At 51.4% G+C, this 18046-nt stretch overlaps 1 protein-coding gene across 3 annotated transcripts in view; it reads right to left on the bottom strand.

Annotated features, from left to right (window-relative positions):
- Positions 1 to 18046, bottom strand: part of SLCO3A1 (solute carrier organic anion transporter family member 3A1) — a 319640-nt gene that overhangs the window by 90325 nt on the left and 211269 nt on the right. The window lies entirely within an intron of this gene.

Below are 18046 nucleotides of genomic sequence, written 5' to 3'. Positions count from 1 at the left end.
ACTGTCATGGGTGGTGGGAGCAGGGCCCCGATGCCAGGCCACACATGGTGGCGGATGAACTGGCCTCCGAGCGCTGGCCTGAGACAGCAGGATGGGCAGGGGTCCCACCCCGAGTCTCCCACTGAGGGCACAGGGAAGGGCGGGGGCTGGCCCAGCGTTCGAGGCCAGGGAGAATGGACCGAGTCTGGGCAAAGCACATAATCAGGCACTGGGGCAGGGAGGGTGGGCTAGCAGGGGGTCCCTGGACACTGTCCATCGGCCTATCGGTGGACTCAGGTCCAGGTCCCTGAACAGGAAGCCCTTCCTATGAGCAAATTAGCCAAAATCCCATTCTCCAAACCGTCCTGCATCCAAGAGAACTGGCAAGCATGAAGCCCCGAAACATGGGCTCCGGCTGCCGAAATTTCTTCCATCCAGGGGCAGGGCATCCTGACGTTCCATCTGGGACGAGACAAGCAGACCGTTGCCGTGACAGCCAGCGGGACCCAGCGCTCCTTTCCCCCATTTCCAACCTCCTCTCCGGCAGTGCCCTGACATCCGGGTTTTGAAAACAGTCGAGGTGGGAATGAAATGCAAAATTCACCCTGATTTAGCCCCCAGCGGGGCACAGCTGCTGGCTGAAATGCCAGTCTGGTGATTTTGAACCGGGACAAAAGTTGAGGAATGGCTATTAAACCCTGGGCTTACATGCTCTGCAAGAAGGGAGCTGCCACTGTCCGAACTTGACAGAGTTCACCAGGAACGAGTCATGCCAGACCAACCTCACTCCCTCGGTGGTTTTCTGCTAGGGTCAGGAGGCTAATTCGATCAGTGGGAAGTCATAAACACATTGCATCATGAGGCAGGCACAGACTGGATGAGAGAATTCACTTAACTACAACGAGAGAAGGTAATAGCACCAGTGCTGGGACACGGCTGCCTCAACCTCCCCCAGAGGACGGAGCAGGTGCGGGCTCCTATCCCGGGCTGCACCTATGTGATGGTGCGCTGGCACATTATGCTTATTTGAGAGGGAAGGTCAATATGCCCGAGGCAGATTAAAGACTCAGGATGAATAAAGATCAGGATGAAATGTAGCTAGCATGCACGTACAGGAAACTTTAGGGGAGGCTGGGGAAGGTGCCCTGCACCAGCTGTTCAAGGCAGGAAGTCCCAGCACGCATCCCCATTAGTAAACGTTGGTCCCAAACACCAATGCCATCTTGGTGGCATCAACAGAATCTGAGTACGAGTGGGCAGACACCATATCCTCACATGATGAGCCTGGAATAGGACATTTAGAGAGAGCCAGGCCATACTGGAGTATCTCCTGAAAGGGCACCAGGGGGAGAGGGAGGTATCTAGAATCATCCATGCCTTAAAGTGACTAAAGGAACCAAAATGACGAATGAGCAGGTGATAGGACTGAAACACTGTCATGAGCTCAACGACTGTGGGTCTTTCCAGAAGCCAGAACCATATTCAGGATGTGGTTATAACAAAGCAGGTGACCAGGAGCATTGGGCACAGGTGGACTGACTACCTTAGGAGTTTGGTGAGCTCCTTGACACCTGGGGGGGGGGGGGGGGGGCGGGGGGGGGGGGGGGTGTGTGCAAGTGGAGGCTGAGTGGCCAGGTGACGGGACTGCAGGGGAGGGCTTTCCTGCTGGGTAGGAGGAAGGCAGACAAGATAGTCCCCAATTCTAAGATTCTAGGATTTTCATCTGGGCAATCTTCCAGGAATTATCAAGCCTTTCCACCATCCCAGGCACACCGAGGATTGGAGATCTTTCTCACTGACTGCTCCAGGAGTACAGGTGTGAAGTCCCTTCCCAGAGGGGCCGTAGTAAACTCAACATAGAAAAGCAGGACATGAGAGGTGTCCATCAGAAAGCCGTGTCACCTTGGCCACCCTCCACTGCTCCTGCTGTCTGCTCTCTCAAGATTCTGAGGCTGAATCAACACCAGCTGCTTGATTTCCCAGCATCTCAGCTCCAGAAGATAGCTCTTCTGGAAAATTATCCACGCAGACACTGAATTTTTCTAGAAAAATCAGAGAGGTGGGATTCCAACCCACAGATTGGAGAAAGGGGGAGAGCAGGTGCTGAGGGATGTCTACTTTTAAAAAGGCAACAGGACAGAAGCATAGATGGAGAGCAGATCTCGGGACATCACTCCGCCCCCCTGGGTGTGGTGGTCCTTGAGGTGTCTCTGAGAACAGGACTGGGGCAACTATCCCAATAACTGGACCAAACGCTGGGAGCCTCCTTTTTCTGGAAAATTGCTTGTGGCTCTGGTTGGAGATGAGGAAGAGGGAGGAGACAATTATGCAAAGCAAGAAAAGTCTGGTTCTGTCTGTTACTCAAGTCAGGGATAAAGGAAGTAATATACGAGCTCCTCCCCCCAGGAGCTCTGGGTGCAGCAACTGTGCCCACTCCCCGACATTTTTTACACAGTTTAACAGGGAGAATAACTGTCTCAGTTCTGACACCGGACCCGCTGGCTCAGGAGAGGATGCTTTCTCTAAAGCAGTGGTTCTGAACCAGAGACCATTCTGGCCACGTCTGTAGCCATTTCGGGTGGGGGTCCTCCCAGCATCTAGTGGGTAGAGGCCAGAAGCGCTGCTGAACGATGCACAGGACAGGCCCCGCAACAAAGATCGATCCAGCCTAAGAGACCACTCGTGCCGAGGCTGGGAAGCCTGCTCTATAGCAGCCAGGCTGCAGGGGATCTCAGACCCTTGCTCAGCCCACATGTGACTTATGATGCAAGCAGGCAGGGCAGGTGCAGGGTGTGGGGCGATCACCAGGACCTACTTAACATGGACTGTCATCCAGCACTTAGAACCCAATAAACTTGAGGAGTGCCCTCGTTTCTGTCAGAGAGAAAGAAAAACAACCTGCTCCCTACATTTCCAGAAGCTCTTGACTGTCTCTAAAAGCCAGGATAAACTTTCTTGTCCACTGGTTCCTGACCAACCCTGAGGCGAAGTGAGGTGCGTCCCCATAACACCCCTGTCACCTGTTTCCGTGGGGGAGGGGTGTTGCAAGGTGAGAGTAAACCAAGGACCCAAGGACGGCTGGCCTCACTGAGAACACACTCAACACGGCGGTGTAGACCCGAACATCCCACTTTTCAGAGACAATGATACCCAGAGGTCAAGTTGTCTTGCCCACACCCCTGGCCCATTTCCAAGCCTAGGCTTTGACGCCAAGGTCTCTCTCCACTGAAGCCCCGGTTTCCAAGCAGGGTTCCCTGGTGCCAGGGGCTGCCGACCAGCAGGAAGGGGAAGGAGCTGAATGTGTAGAGGTGAGGTCTTGAGTGGGCTGTAGCCAGGGTCCCCCTCCTTCTGCATTCTGCTGTGTGGACTTCCGGGTAAGGTTTTTGTAGTGGGCTGAATGACAGTCCCAAAAAGACATGTCCATGTCCGGGAACTTGCAAACATGGACCTTATTTGGGAAAAGGGTGTCTGCAGATGTCATTAAGTCAAGGATCTCAAGACATGATCATCCTAAATCACCCTGGTGGGCCCATAAATCCAAGCATCCTTATGACAGACACAGAGAAGAGACATGGAGAAGAGAAGGCCACGTGAAGCCAGGGATTGTTGTGACGCAGTCACAAGCCAAGGACTGCCGGGAGCCACAAGAAGCTCGAAGCAGCAAGGGAGGATTCTCCCCTCGAGCTTCTGGAGGGAGCACAGCCTTGCCAATACCTTGATTTTGGACTTCTGGCCTCCAGAACCATCAGCAAATAAGTGTCTGTTGTTTTAAGCCACCAAGTCTGTGGTAATTACGTGGCAGCCCTGGGAAACTAATATGGTTTTGTTTAAAGAAATGGTCTCATGGCCAAAAGTTTGAAAGTCACTACCTCTCCTGGGCCATCTCCCCAGGCCTTCTGTTCACCCAAGTCCAGAGCAAGGAGCTCAGAACACAACTGGATGAAGGTGGAGTGAACGGCGCTTTGAGGCTGGGCTGGGCCAAATCTCCTTCCGAATACAGGATTCAAAACCCAGTGAGAGGGGAAAAATCAAAGGTGGCTGAGCTTATTAGGTTTGGAACTCTCAATTTCTTTGAAAAAGCCATTTCACCCCATCCAAAATCTTTTGACATCTACAAACTAACTGGACAACTCTCGGAATCCACAAGGAAACAAGAAAAAAGACTAGCACTGCCCTTGCTGTCCAGGCATCTCACATAGGGAAGGACGGGTCAGTGCCACTAACTGCCCTCCCCCCCGCCCCCCGCGCCGGTGGCAGTGAGGAAGGGCAGGCCCCGGGCTCAGACACCTCCCTGGGTCTTGCTGCAAGCTCCTCAGTGCAAGCAACAGGAGCTCATCACACCCAGGCTCCAAAACCACAGCAGAGACACCTCCCGTATGATGTACCTGCCGGGGATCGACCCTACAAATGGCCTGTCATCGTGAGTTCACAGTGGTCAATCAACTTCTCCAGAGACGGTTTGGCTCCTCATTTCACAGGTGGGGACACAAAGAGCCTGAGAGATGAAGGGATGTGTCCCCAGATGTCACAACTGAAGAATTAGGGCCAGAAGGGAGGCCCCAGCCCGCCCAAGGACCCAGGGCTCTGTCTCAGCACCCTGCCTGCCCTTCCACCTACGCTGGTAACTTGGCATCACCCATCAGGAAGAGCACCGGGGGCCACCAATCATTCTGTAACCCCTAGTGCTGGAGGAACATTATCCCAAGACAGCTGACGCTTAGCTTCAAATGGCTCTGACAGGTAGTTTTCACAAGGCTGGAGGAGGGTGGATACAGCTCCTACTTTATCTACTCCTGAGTCCAAGAGGAGCCCCACACTGCCCTCTGAGTACCTTCCGGCAGGACGCCGTCATGGCCCATGGGGAGGCCCTGGTGTTCTCTGAATCGCTTCCCCTGCAGACCATGAGCCTCCCCAAGCACAGGCCACACTATCTTGATCCTCACGTCCTGGGGAAGGAGTGTCAGGCCCAGCTGTTCCTCTCTCGTCCAGCCACCTCCATCTGTAAGCTCCTGCTTGGACCCGTGCCCCAGGACACTGCTGCCAACATCCCAAAGTCACCTCTCTTCCCCAATGCCCCCAGCCAGGAGAGAGGGCATTCCCTTCCCTCGTGCTCAGAACAACCTTCCAGCGCAGAAAAGGGCATCGTGGCTTGCTTTTTCCCCTCTGATCCCGATTGTCTTTCTGTGCTCCCCTCTGCCGCCAATATACTGCTGATTTGAATCACTGGCTTTAAAAGATACACAAACATACACTTTTTTAAATTGTGGTAAAATTCACAGAACCCCAACTTTATCATCCTATCTACTTTGAAGTATAGAGTTCAGCAGTGTTACGGATACTTGCATTGTTGTGCAATCTCCAGAACTCTTTCGTGAAAAGTAGACACTTGGAAAGGACAGAAAAATTCAAATGTAAAAGTAAAGAGGACAGACTAGAATAACAAAGGCCCACATATACATCGCTGGCCTGGACCATCACCAAGGGCAGTCTGTCCCGTCTATGCCGTCCACTTCTGTCACTGTATTTTTTTAAAGCAAATCCATCATTTTGTCCATAACCATTTTAGGACCTCTATTTTTAAAATTTATTAGAGAGAAAGGGGGGGAGGGGCAGAGGAAGAGGGAGAGAGAGAATCTCAAGCAGACTCCCAGATGAGCACAGAGCCCGATGTGTGTGGCTTGATCCCATAACCCTGAGATCACGACCAGAGCTGAAATCGAGGTTGGATGCTTAATCAACTGAGCCACCCAGGCACCCCTTGGGACTTTTCTTTAAAAAGTAAAAAACAAAACCACAACCCCAACATTTAACAATAACTACAGAAGCTTATTTAACCTTCAAATCCCCTTCACATGCCTAAACTTCTTTATCGTCCAAATGGTGCGGTGGGGGAGGGGTGCCATCAAGACCCCATGCTGTCCACGGAACCAGTGAATGCTCAGAGGCTCAGCGATTTCCTAAGAACACTGCTGTTGAGACTGGAAGTTCCTGAATCAGTCTCGTCTCTCTCCACTCCCCCTTCCCCTCTTGGGGACAACGACTTGTTGGGAGAAAAGCCGGCCCTGAATGAGCCTGATGCCCACGCAACGGAAGAAACTCCTCATCGTGCTGTGACCTTCCTGTGTTCTAATTTGGGTAGACTCTCAGCTCGACTTCTTTAAAAATTTCCGCTTTATATTGTCTTATTATGAAAGTAGAAAAGTCATTGCAGTAAGTCATCTGAGCTATTTTACATTTTATTTTTAGTCCGTTATGGGGAGAGGCAAGAAGGGAACCGAGAAAGTGGATTTATGTCACCTGGGTGGGTTCTCAGCCATGGCTCTTGGGGAGGAGGGCTTTCCCCAGTGAGTCACTGCGTGACTCATTTATAATTCTGCCTCGCAGAGCTTCGTGTGGGGCTGCAACCCTTCAGATGAGAAAGATAGGGGATCGCAGAGAACTGCTCATTGCTGAAGGCCGCCTCCTCCCCCAGCAGGCCTGGCCCCATTCTGGGTTCCCTCTGTCTCTGGGGTCCTGTGACAGGGATGTTTTGACGGAGCTGGGACAGACAGCTGGGGGCGCACCAGATCACATGAGCCAGACTTACATCAACCAGACGGACCCCTCTCTTGTGCAACAGATGCAAAGTCTGCTTTCTTTCTCCGGATGCTTGCTACCCACATGAGTCCTTGAAGAGGTACAGCATTGCATGGAGGACAGCGTGGATGACCTGTCACCGAGCACCAGCAAATCCAGGCCACTGGATACGAGTGATTTATTTCATGCTCTTAACTCCTACGTCACCGACATTATTTGCTTAGACGTCTGGGCTGGTCTACTTTGATCACTGTTTCTCAACCTCGCCGCTATGGACACAACAAGGCAAATAATTCTTGGTTGTGGAGGGCTGTCCTGTGCATTGTACAATATTTAGCAGTGCCTCTGGCATCGGCCTGTGAGACAACCCAAAATGTCTCCAGTTATTGCCAAATGTCGCCTGGGGCTAACCATGTCCCTGATTGGGAACCACTGATCTAGAGCATGTACTTACTGAAAGCAAGCACACCCATCTTACAAGCACAGTGCCTGGCACAGAGTAGGAATCCCAAATGTTTGTGGATCTCTTAACAATCACCCTCTGAAATGGATGTGTGACCCAGCGTGTGACAGATGGAGCAAGTGAGGCCCAGAGAGGTCCTGATCTCCTGGGTGACACAGCGAGGGAGTGACAGGGCTGGGAACTCCTCGGCGGCCTGGCCTCCAAGCCCGTGTGAGGGGTGAGAACTAGCAGGAGCTCGAAAGAGGCTGTGCTGGGGATTCTTCTTCTTTCTAGCTCTGGCCACCAAAGGAGTGAGGCTGTTCGCACCATTTGGACAGAACATTCCAAGTGCCTGCAGCTGTTAATTAATGAGCGTGCTTCGAGGCTTCCTTCAGTGTGGAGCCTCTGCACTGACCGGGATCACAGTGACTGGAGCTGAGTGGCCCCACCTGCACGAGAAGAGCAGGCTGCTGCTGCTTCTTTTTTAAATCTCACTAGTAGCTTCAACCTGAATAAATGATAACAATTTGAATCAGGTTTGCAATAGGAGGCAGCTAGAGGAAGCTTGGTGCCCCAGTGCAGTCGGGCTGTGAATGAATTTAGTTACAGACTTGAAGTGCTGTCTTAATTAGGTTTGGAGTCTGCTTTCCTGTTTGAAGAGGAAAGCAGAACAGAGTAAGCCATCTGATTCATCCTTCCAAGTGGGAGCGAGGTGGGGGTGGGGGTGGGCTCACGGGGCTGGGAATCTCGTACACAATTCGCTCGCTGGGCAGCAAAGTCATTTCTGACTCTATCACGGCCGGCCTACCGCTAAGTTTTGCTTTGAAAGCAATGCCAGTTATGAAGAACACAAATAGCTTCATGCGTCTCTACCGTGGAACTCAATCAGGTCCGCACCCCCCTGCTGTCACCCAGCAGTGTCCTCAGCAGGGAGCCGGGGCCACGTGTCATGACTTGCAAGTGGTCACGTGGCTACAAAGGAAAACAGTCGTCTGCATCGATGATCCTGGTTCTGGAAAGCCAGTCCCAAAAGGTGTGGCATAGTCCACTTGCAGTCAGGTGATGTTTAATGCTTCTTAATGACCCAGCTGGTGACACCTGACACCAGGTTAAGGCCTTAACCACACCATGCTTGTGGGTCTCCCGATTGGCAATGTGTGAGAAGTCCCTTGTACGTGTGTTCAGAGAAGAAAAGAGAAGCCAAAGAGAAGTGGATCCAGGGCAGGACCATCCCGTCAGCTGGCTTCCTCTGCAGTGAGTTCCCTCACTTCTCCCCCTCAGGGATGGAGGGCATGCGGCCTGGGACGTAGGTGCTGGGTGCTGCCAGGCTGAGGTAAGGGGCAGGCATGCAGGGCTGAGGACACCCCATGGCAAAGGGAGGGAGATGGGGACTGGATGTGGCCCAGAGCAGAGGGCTGTGAAACTGGTCTGGGCCGGGTCACAGGGGACCCAGAGTGCCTGGCTCAGCACTAGGCCTGCAAACAGCCACAGGGAGGCTGAAAGGTTTCTGGGGAGAAGAGCCATGCCCTACGTAGGTTACCCTGGCAGCTCCCTGGGTGCGTGTAGGGAGGGTTAAAAGAGAGAAAGAGTAAGATGTACACACAGACTTTCCGACACAATGAGGCAGATGCAGTGGACCCTACTAGGCCGTGAAAGCCCCAGGAGGAGGGTCCTTGTAACCACCCCTAATGCCCCGAATCCCTAGCAAGCTGCAACATATCGAGCTCTCCCAGAAAGGTTTGTCGAGTTGATTCAACAGAGCAGGCGCTTATCACCATTTTCAACCCTTTCTACCATTTTGGGCGAGGCTCTTTGCAAAGCAAATCATGTTCTCAAGTTGCTGATTGCGTTCTTGGTGGCAGAAGTGAGTTCCAGGCCCACACAGTCTCCTACGGTCAAAGGCTTGGGTGGGGCAGAGCTCCAGAGAACAACAAGCAATCACTTAAAATGTGGCGAACAGGTTGGAACTCCTAGAAATCCACTGTGGACACCGAAGAGAAGCTCAAGTCAGAAGCTGGTAAGAACTTGACAGCTAGAGAGCCCACATCTGATTTTCAAACACTAGTGAGGAAGGGGCTTTCTGCAAGAGGCCACAACATGGGATGTGAGTGACGAGGAAGCTGGAAGGGACCGTCACTCCTCTCTGAGGGCTTAGTTTGCTCTGCCCTCCAATGGTGAAGAGTGCATGGAGATTCTAGGAGTGGAGGGGAAAGCTCTCATTTCCTGGCATGAAGCTCCTCCAGGTGTTTCCCTCAAACAGCACCTCCAACCTTTGCTACACCAAGTGCAAAGGCAGGAACATGTGTCTGGCCTCCAAGGTGAATGGACAAGGCTACACTCTGCTGCAGTGACCAGCCAGGGGGCTCAGCCCACCCATGCCCTACCCAGCCACATAAGGGCTGGGGGATCACATCCTGCCATGCCCGGAACCCCTGCTCAGGGATGAGGAGGCTCTTCCCTGGAGAAAGGTGTGCGAGAACCACAGTGCTTTAGGTGCTTGGAGATTCTCTAGCCTAGCGAAGACCAAACTTGTTTTTCTCTTTTTGCAGAAATCTTTCTTCAAACAAGCTCACATAGAAGACCAATCCAAAAGAGATGCACAGAAAGATGCTCTGATTGAAGGGGGCTGAGCCCACTGGATCCGCTCTGCTCCTTCGTATCTCCAGAGGCACCTTCGTGAACCCTCAGCCCCCACAGAAAATAATTTCAAAATCAAGGCTCTAATCTAGTCCAACTGTTTTATTTAACAAAAAGAAAGGGTAGTTCTGAGATTCAGGTTATGAGTCCTTGCTAGGACTCCATGGCCCTTCCTAACGTGCAGCTGGGGCAAGCAGCCTGGAGCCCTGGCACGATGCAGGGGGCCCTGGTCTGCAGAAGGGGGAGTGATCACGGTGGGCTGGCCACCATGGGACACACCAGTAGCCTCTAAAGCACACACACACCTGGTGCCTGACCCGATTCCCCCCAGTGCTGCTGCTAACCCCATACCACCCAGGCCTCTGCCTCCCACCCCCAGACCAACCACTCCCCAGCCCTGGAAACAGACCACGTGTGAAAAGTCCCAGCCCGCTGGGAAGGGACAAGCAGGAGGGAGGAGAAGGGAGCGTTGCAAGAACTGAGGCCCCTGTGGGTCCTGCTCACCCCACCCCCCCCGGTTCCCAGGGCAGAACTGGATCTGAGCCCGGGCACAGCTGCTGAGGCTGGGCCTGGGCCTCTGAGCCATTTGGCTGTTTCCCTGTCCCTCTGTCTGTCTCTTTGCTTGTCTGTCTGTTGGTCTGTTCTTGGGAAGCTCATTGCTAGGGGCCCCAGTAGCTTCCGTCTATCCCATACTGTTATCCATAAATTGATCTTTTATTAATAACACACACACACACACACACACACACACACCCCTCTACATGCCATCCACAGGACTGATCCTCAGACTTTTCCTATTTATGCTCCAGCTCCGTCTCTCCCACTACGTACATACAAGGTGTGAACCAGCAAAGTGAGACTCCCAGAGACACCCTAGAACTGCATCCAAATTCTCACCAGGTTCTTCACTAGGCCTGTACTTCCAAGGGTTCATGCATTCATCCAGATGCGGACTTTGATATTAACTGAGGAACAGGGAACTTAATATCCACAGAGAACAGCCAACCTTGATGGGACCCTGGCAGGTGCCAGACCCTAGCTAAGCTCTACGGTCTCATTTGATCCCGCCCCATCTCCACAAGGCAGGAACCATTCTTAGGCCCACCTTCCAGATGAGGAGACAGGCTTGGAGAAGTCAAGCAACACGTCCAGAGCCACATGAATACAGTAAATAGAAGAAAGTGAACTTGAGTGCACTGCCATTTCCCCTAAGGGACCAGATAGGTCTCTAGGTTTGCCTCCCTTGGATGCTGCTTTATCTTGACCAGTAACAGCCATCGCTGCTATTTACTGAGCCCTTATTATATCCTAGGCCCCCTGTATGCACACTGTCATTTCACAAAAATGCCACAGGCAGAAACGACTGTCTTCTCCAATGTCGAGATGAGGGTACTAGGCTTAGAGCGGGTCACTGGTAGAGCCAGGATTAAACCTGTCTTTATAGTTCTTCCGCCTGGACCACTCCTCCTCTGAAAGAGCTGGAGGACATCTCAAGGACACTTGCCCTCTGGTACCAACTCCCCTCTGGGATTTGAACTTGGGCCAGGCTTTTCCTCCCCACTTCCTTGACGAGGGATTCAGGAGGTCAAGTCTCCTGAGGCTGTTCATGTTCTCCCAGAAATTCTGCCCACTGATGCGGGTGTGCTCCCCCCAGGGGCATGAGCATGGCCCCAACACCTGGGGCCCCACCGGCAGAGAGGACGTCACCACTCTTCCTGTTGGTGTCCCCTCTGTGACTGCCACCCATAAACCATGTCCTGGCTAGACAGAGTTCTAGCCTTCCTTATTTTCAACTTTCCACTCACGAGCTCAAAAGGACCAGCACGTAACACGTTATCCACTTTTAAACAGAAATAGGGGAGTTGTAAATGTTTTAACATTCGATTGTGGTGATGATCGTACAACTCTGTAAATTGTGCACATAAGATGGGTGAATTTTATGGTATATAAATTATACCTCAATAACGTTGTTTCAAAAAAGGGGGGGAGAGAAGAAATAAGAAGGTTTTAAAGAAGAGCTAGGGGCGCCTGGGTGGCTCAGTCGTTAAGCGTCTGCCTTCAGCTCAGGTCATGATCCCAGGGTCCTGGGATCGAGCCCCGCATCAGGCTCCCTGCTCGGCGGGGAGCCTGCTTCTCCCTCTCTCACTCCCCCTGCTTGTGTTCCCTCTCTCACCGTCTCTCTCTCTCTCTCTGTCAAATAAATGAATAAAATCTTTTAAAAAGAAAGAAAGAAAGAAAAGAAAGAAAAGAAAGAAAGAAAGAAGGAAAGAAGGAAAGAAGGAAAGAAGGAAGGAAGGAAGGAAGGAAGGAAGGAAGGAAGGAAGGAAGGAAGGAAGGAAGGAAGGAAGGAAGGAAGAAGAGCTATAATGGGGTTTGAGCACATGGATCCTCTTTAATTACTGCAGGAAGCAGGGACTATGCAGGGAAGGCTGGCCACGTATTTATGGCAACGCAACTGAATGATCTAGTCTGTTCTTTTCTCCTTGCAAAAAAAAAAAAAATAAAAAAAAAAGGGGGGGGGGAATGGAGACTCCAATTCAGCCAATGGATTCTTAAGCTCTGGTGAAAGTTCCGCAGGCAGGGGAGGAGGGGAAGATGTCAGAGACCCGGAAGCAGAGTTTAGCTTTAAGCTCCACCATGGGGCTCACCCACGGGGGAGTCATTTCTTGAAATCCCAGCATGGCCCTGGTAGGAGTCTGTCTATCCGGCTCTTTGCAGGGCCCATGGCTTGAAGCTGCAAGGTCAGCCTGCTGGAAAGGTTAACTTGCCCTCCATCCCTAAGAAGCTCAGAGTAAACACATCCCCAAATCTCATTCACTCACTCTATAAAATGATGTCAACTTTAGTACCTACTATGTAACACTGCCCTAAGAGTTAAACAAGATAATCCATGGAAAAAGCAAAAACTCAGAACAATGCCTAGCTTGATGACTTTTTTTTTAAGATTTTATTATTATTTTTTTTTTTATCTGAGAGAAAGAGAGAGAGAGAGAGAGAGAGAGAGAGAGAGAGAGAGAGAGAGCGCATGTAAGGAGAGGGGCAGAGCAGGATGGAGAGAAAGGGAGAGAATCCCAAGAAGACTCCATACTAAGCATGGAGCATGACACAGGGCCACAGGGCTCCATCCCACGGCCCTGAGATCATGACCCGAGCCGAAACCAACCAAGAGCTGGACGCTTAACCAAGTGAGCCACCCAGGTGCCCCTCGATGACTTTTTAAAATTAGATCTGTTATACTAGTTCAAAGGAAACAAGGCTAGGCAGAGCCCTCATCTTGCCTCCAGCAGTGAGTTTATATATTTTGTTCAATCTTCTTGATAATCCTTTGCAATGGCTTTTACTGTTCCCATTTTATAGACAGGGAAAGAGAGGCTCCCAGAAGTTAAGACACTGGCCCAGGGGTCTAGCGGGTAGCCAACAGATAACAGAGCTGCTGGGATTTGAACCCAGGCCTGTCTCTGAAATAATTGTCACTCCACTATGCCATTACGGGGACCCCACCCACATTTCCAGGATTCTGACCAGAATGGGTTTAACTGGTTATCTCTACACAAGAGGGGCCCTGACGAGCACCTGTCACATTAACCACACGCCCGTCTTTGCCGAGGTCCATGCTCAGTTGTCATGGCCACATCCTCAAAAGGTGCCCCAGTGACACATCACAGTACACCAGAACCCTAAATGGTTAAACTTCCCTCTAGCTTGGAGCTCAGTACTTACAAGCAGACCTGAACTAGCCCTAAGGGTCTATTTTTAGCTGTCCATTTTCCTTGTCCTTTTTGGGAGATCGGACAGCACAGGCTGGGCTGATGTTTTCTCCTGCTGGTTTCTTCTCACCAACTCCTACCTCAGGACTGGCCCAGTGCGGGGGCTGCACCTCCTCACTTAGCGAAAGGGAGCTGAAGGAGGCAAGCAGGCCCCGATCCAGGAGCCCTCCCAGGGCTGCCCTGGGGTGGGAGAGAGGTTGGATGGGAGCCAGCGGGTGGGAGAGAGGTTGGATGGGAGCCAGCGGCTCCCACGCACACCGGTTTCCAGGGAAAGTCTTCATGAGCACCCGGCAGGCGGGACCACAGTGATCATCTCAGTGATTTCAGATCATCTCCGTCTGAGCCCCAAGCAGACCGTGTGAGCAGGAGCCCCAGAGAGTGGTCTGGGTGTCAGAGCCTGCCTCTGGGCTCTGGCTCTGGGTCTCACCACCCTCACGTGCCTTCCGTAATGGCGCGTGCCAGGATCGAAGAGCCCACAATTAGAAATTCACGTCTTGGGCCAACTGGTCTCCCACTTGCCAAGCCCTCCCCGTAACTAGTTTTTCACCGCACAGCCAACAGAGGTGCCTGCTCCAGGACCCAAGTGTGACCACACCAGCCCCTCCTCAAAAATTCATTCACATTTGCCTGCACAGTTCACAAGGCCCTCTGGCCCCTCCCAGAGTGCCCCTCCTGACACCCCACACTCCAGGACGCTGTGTCTATGTGCCTTTCAGAGACTGATCTGACCTGCACAGGGTCTGGCAGCTCCAGAGCCGTCCCCATGAAATCCATATGGAACTCCAACGTCACCTCCCGACAAAGCTGCCCCTACCGGCCCCACTGAGCTCTCAGGATCTTACTCCTTTGAGCATAAATGCTCAAAGCTTTGTAATAGAAGTTGAAGTCCGGCATTGTGATGCCACCAGCTTTGCTTTTCTTTTTCAACATTCCTCTGGCTATTCGGGGTCTTTTCTGGTTCCATACGAATTTTAGGATTATTTGTTCCATTTCTTTGAAAAAAAGTGGATGGTATTTTGATGGGGATTGCACTGAATGTGTAGATTGCTCTAGGTAGCACTGACATCTTCACAATATTTGTTCTTCCAATCCATGAGCATGGAACGTTTTTCCATTTCTTTGTGTCTTCTTCAATTTCTTTCATGAGTATTTTATAGTTTTCTGAGTACAGATCCTTTGCCTCTTTGGTTAGATTTATTCCTAGGTATCTTATGGTTTTGGGTGCAATTGTAAATGGGATCGACTCCTTGATTTGTCTCTCTTCTGTCTTGTTGTTGGTGTATAGGAATGCCGCTGATTTCTGTGCATGGATTTTATATCCTGCCACTTGACTGAATTCCTGTATGAGTTCTAGCAGTTTTGGGGTGGAGTCTTTTGGGTTTTCCACATAAAGTATCACATCATCTGCAAAGAGTGAGAGTTTGACTTCTTTGCCGATTTGGATGCCTTTGATTTCTTTTTGTTGTCTGATTGCCGTGGCTAGGACTTCTAATACTATGCTGAATAGCAGTGGTGAGAGTGGACATCCCTGCCACGTTCCTGACCTTAGGGGGAAAGCTCTCAGCTTTTCCCCATTGAGAATGATATTCGCTGTAGGGTTTTCATAGATGGCTTTTATGATATTGAGGTATGTACCCTCTATCCCTATACTCTGAAGAGTTTTGATCCAGAAAGGATGCTGTACTTTGTCAAATGCTTTTTCTGCATCTATTGAGAGGATCATATGGTTCTTTTCAAAAAATAAAAATTTAAAAAAAAATTTTTAAAATGCTCAAAAGCAAGTTTGCTGCCCTGAATTAACTTAAGGCATCTGCCTTCAATTAGAACATACAAATTCATCTGGAAAGGAAGTATTCTTCAGTCAGTAGCACTTCTGTGCCAATGTGCTTGCTGGGTGCCTCCCTGATCATGGGATCTGAAGGCAGAGGGAGGCCTGAGGGCCAGTGAAGGGAGAAGGGAGAAGGGTGTACATGGAGCTCTGGGAGCACCTTGCCTCCCTGCCTGGGCCCTCGTGGAGGAGGGTCCTGGGGCAGCCACCTAGCAGCCTATGCTCCCTCTTTCCACGCCCCCACCCTCCCCCACCTGAGTGTGTTTCCATATCTTGTTTTTCATAATGGTTCATAATGGTGTGACGGGAGGTTATTAACCAAACCACACAAGACTTGACCAAAAAAAAAAAAAAAACACCTCTGCTAAATAACAGCACTTGTCCTCAGACATCTGGTTCTTGCTATGTTTCTGTTGAAACTGGAATCGAGCTCGAAGTCTGATGGAAGAGACTAGGATGGGAACCAATCCTTCCAGAACAGTCTGTGCCCTGGTCCAGTGGGAGATAAGAGTTTCTAACTCCCTGTCACCATCTGCTACAATCAAGGTAGAGTCCTTTGGTCTCATTTACAGATGGAGAACGAATGTGTGATTGTGCACGATCTCTGCATGGACACCACACTGCAGGTCTGACCACATGACACGAAGGCCTGTGTGGCTGATCCCTGGGTCCGAGGCCAAGCGGCACCAGATGCAAGAGGACTGAACTCCTGTCCCCGTCTTGAGAGGACTGAAAGTCACAGAAATTCAATCTCAGCCCCGGGACTGACAAAAGTAACATTCCGGAGAATTTTCTAGGAAAAAATAAAAGTATTCCCATACAGAAAGGGAGAGGGCTGACTCTGGAGTCCTCTGCTCTCCAGGCCTGGGGCTGATGTAAGCTAGGGTCCTCTCCTTCTTGCCGTGCCCAAGGAGGCGGCCACATCCAGGCACACAGACAACACACGTGCGGCCCACAGGCTATGCACAGACCTCAGCAGCAGCTAAGCAGGCTAGCTTCCAGAGACATCAGTTGGGTTCACATCCAACAGTTCCCTCCAAATCATCTTTCAAGAGCTAACCTTTATCAAGTGCTTACACTGTGCTAAGTGCTTTGATCTTATTGAAGATAATCAGCAAAAGGTCATTGGAAGCTGAGTTATTTTCATCTACATTTTATATGTGAAGTCGAACATCAGAGATGTTAAGCCACTTACTCAGGGTCACCAGGAACTCGTGGTGGGGAAAGGATTTGAACCCAGAAGAGGGTAGTTCCAAAATCAGCTCGTGTAACTGCTACGACACACAGGACAGGCACCGGGCTTGGCAAGTCCTTCATACCCAGCGCAGGGCCTGCATCCCAGTAAGTGGTTAGGGAGCATCCATGAATGAAGGCTCAAGTGAGTCCGGGTCGGTGAACCCACGGTATGCATTATTTTGGGGGATTATCAAAGGGCTATGCTTCATACTTCTTAACCAGAATTCTCAAGACACTGATAGCCCAGGGGTCCCCTGAATATACTCAGTCACCTGTTCCTCCTTCCTCTGAGTAAATGCCCTTCTCGTGCCCAGATGAACGAGGAGGCACCGCCAACTCCGGCCTCGTGGCTCATGGTCCCGCTGGGTTTTCTCTGCTCTTCCCCTCCTTTGCTCATCTTAGAGGCAGGAGGGCCGCCCTGCTCCCAGAGGAGTAAGACCAGAAAAGGTGAACCTGCGGCCTGATGTGAGCAAACCACAGGAAAAGGTCATGCAGGCAGGGATCCCCCCCCCACCCGACTCCTGCAGTCTGCTGAGGAAAGCAAAGGAAAAACCCTGAACCACTTCACAAAGACTGAGGAGAAGAGGAACCTCCGAGAAGGCTTTTAAGAGACCGGAGTGTGGGGATGACATCCTCATTGTCAGGCTGTGAGGGGCCGTGGGACAGGTCCTGCCAGACTGGGCGCTGGGGAGACTTGAGCCAACATGGGCTGTGCTCCTCAGAAACGCCAGGGAAGGCCAAGAGCCACGGTGTTCCTGGGCCAACGCTGGGTCTCCAGCGGCTGCCAGGCAGAGCGGCGGCCTCAGGGACCCCTGATCTTGCTCTGCCTATCTCAGGAGGGAGAAGGCGTGGGGCCACATCTCCCCCAGCCAGCTCGGGACCCTGACCTCTCCCCCCAGCTGAGGCCAGCTACGCGAGAAAGCGCAAGCAGCCCACACGCTGCCCACGCTCCTGGGTCCTACAGCTTTGCCGGGGCTGCAGACGGACACGGAAAACCCGGACTCTGGCCCCAAGGCTGCCACTGTCATCCCATTACCCGAGCCTCACTCAGCTTTACTAAACAGCTTTCCAGAATGCAAACACCCCTCCTTATTCCCTTGTACAGGGGCTAAAGATGAATTAGATTATTAAAAATACGGAAAGCCCTCTGCTGCCCTCAGAGATCTGGAGAAAATCAGCATCTGAGATAAACAGTGATAATCAGAAGTGATAAAGGCCTCTTTTCAGTTGTAAAAGCTTTTTGAAATTGTACTTCTATTATTTTTCACAGTGACTTTTTCACCTAAGACGTCAACAGGTGTCTCCAGGGCCCCCCACGGAAAATTTTCCTTTGCAGGGGCTCAGATTCCAGTTGAGCGCAGGATGACCTCGGGTAACCCAGGTCACACTGCCTGATGGGTGACCCCTCACTCACACACGGAGAGTCTCCCTCCGTCTCAAGGCTTGGTTTTGAGGGACTACGGGTTCACTCATGCTCTTTCTGCAAAAATATTTTGACACCTTCAAAACTTTCTGGGACAGAAGGAGATGTGAAGTGTGTGTGTGTGTGTGTGTGTGTGTGTGTGTGTGTGTGTGTGTGTG

The sequence above is a fragment of the Callorhinus ursinus genome, unplaced genomic scaffold (assembly GCF_003265705.2).
Source record: "Callorhinus ursinus isolate GAN/ISIS: 27379988/994484 unplaced genomic scaffold, GSC_fseal_2.0 scaffold45, whole genome shotgun sequence".
Taxonomy (NCBI): Eukaryota; Metazoa; Chordata; class Mammalia; order Carnivora; family Otariidae; genus Callorhinus; species Callorhinus ursinus.
Note: the sequence above shows the minus strand (reverse complement) of the source record. Positions and strands in the feature narration are given on the sequence as shown.